This window comes from Palaemon carinicauda, chromosome 17, assembly GCF_036898095.1.
Source record: "Palaemon carinicauda isolate YSFRI2023 chromosome 17, ASM3689809v2, whole genome shotgun sequence".
Classification (NCBI taxonomy): Eukaryota; Metazoa; Arthropoda; class Malacostraca; order Decapoda; family Palaemonidae; genus Palaemon; species Palaemon carinicauda.
The window spans coordinates 62,185,788-62,188,287 of NC_090741.1; positions in this window are offsets into that span (position 1 = coordinate 62,185,788).

A 2,500-nucleotide genomic window follows, 5' to 3' on the forward strand; every position below is an offset into this window, starting at 1 on the left:
GAAACTAATGTAAATATTCGAAGTAATTTTACTGGTAATACAAAATACATAAACAATATCTATTAATTCAGAAAGAAAACAGAGTCCTGACATAGGGAATGTAAATACAAGTTATGATTATACAATCGTTTCTAATAAGAGCAATTAAACAACGCAAATAATGATAAATATTGATAACGATAACGTCAACAACAAATATGATAAACAATTTGTAATAACAACAACATTAATAATCTCCCCTACATAATGAAGAGCAAGTGTCTGACTATATATATATATATAATATACATATATATATATATATATATATATACATATATATATATATATATGTGTGTGTGTGTGTGTGTGTGTTTATGTGTGCGCGTGCGCATATATATATATATATACATACACATACACACACATATATATATATTTATATATATATATATATATATACACACACACACACATATATATATATATATATATATTTCCAATCACACTAGCTCTCCCGTCCCTCGGGTAGAGTAGTAAAGGAATAGTCATACCCTGTTGAGAGGGGGTGCGTGTGTGCACATGTCAAAATATTCATCCGCCATTTCTGACGGGTCTCGTACACATGTAATAAAAATATATAATAAAAAAAAAAACATTTACGACTAATAAGTTAAAAACTAAATTTATAAACCATCTAAAACCTACGAATAAATAAAATGACTCAAAATAACATTAGCACAGCGAACGTTTAATAACAAGAGCGCTAAGAATAAACAGCGCAATAATAACATCAACAACGCGTCAAAATATTACAAAACAACAACAGGAAGCGAGTGATGGAATGCCGGGCCCTTGTATGCATTCTAAAGAGAATCTCTTCAAAGGAATTCAGGCGGAGTTAGATCCACGCACAGGCTCAATTGCTTTGCAATGCCATCATTTTGCAGGGCGATATTTTCCTGTGATGAAGTTTTTTTTTCTTTTGTTTGTGCTTAAAGATATTTACTGATTCGGTATATCCTTATTATTATTATTATTATTATTATTATTATTATTATTATTATTACCTAGGCTACAACCCTAGTTGGTAAAGCAGGATGCTATAAGCCCAAGAGCCTTCTCATTATGTGTCCTGTCCATGCCCATTAGTTTTCTTATATGTTGTTAGAATATCCCTCTCTCTCTCTCTCTCTCTCTCTCTCTCTCTCTCTATATATATATATATATATATATACATCTCCCATATATGGTAAAAAGCAAGTGTCTGACCCTTTGAATCAATAGACGTAGGAGACCACACACACACACACACACACACATATATATATATATATATATACATCTCCCATATATGGTAAAAAGCAAGTGTCTGACCCTTTGAATCAATAGACGTAGGAGACCACACACACACACACACACACACACATATATATATATATATATACACACGAGTATATATCCTTTCAGGTGACGCTCAACGGCATTGACATACCTATAACTACTCGGTCTTTCCCCGTCCCTAGGGTAGGAGGGATAGGAACTTTACTCCATTTCTTTTATCGAGGCAGATTTGCACCGACTCGCAGCGGTGCCCTTTTAGCTCGGAAAATTTTCCTGATCGCTGATTGATTAGAATTATCTCGTCCAACCAATCAGCGATCAGGAAACTTTTCCGAGCTAAAAGGGCACCGCTGCCAGTCGGTGCAAATCTGCATCGCTAAAAGAAATTGACTATAGTCATACCATGGTGAGAGGAGTTGTAGTTAGGGAAGGGTTAAATCTGTGTGTGCGTATGTACACATCTATCTATTTGAAGGTTAACAGTGTCTGGCTTCAATTCCAGTTTCATCAGAATATAAGCTCACCAGAACGTCAGCCGGGCAAGACCAACCCTCCACTGTGGTGCCCAACCACAGCAGTGGCATCCTCAGTAAACAGTTTAAACTTACGGGCTCGGGCGGGGATCGATCTGCTGCCCTGCGAATGCTAGGCAAAAAGATTATCACTGTACGGTTTGCTTACACTAATTACCAATAATAAGCATAATTTCTCGTGAAACAAGTTAAAAAGACCTTGAACTTGTCTACCATGCTTAGGCGAAATGAACCACCTCACTGAGGAACAGATTATTCTAGTAAATTAGTCCAACGGGACCAACAAACCACACTTCTCGATTCTCATAAACTTCCCTCGAGGGACTGAATCTTGGACAGGTACAAAGTTAAAGTGGTTTGCCAGATCCGAAAGGCAACGCATGAAAAGAAAAAGGCAGAAAGTAATGTCGTTTGCGGTGAGGGGGGCGTGGGTTGAGAAATAGGGGCGGGTGGCAAAGGGATTCTGCAGAAAATTTGGGTACTTTGACGGTACTCCCAACGATATAAAAAAAAAAACCACTGATATACATCTCCCTTATATAATAAAGAACAACTCTCTCTCTCTCTCTCTCTCTCTCTCTCTCTCTCTCTCTCTATATATATATATATATATATATATAGACAGATAATATATGGACATTAAG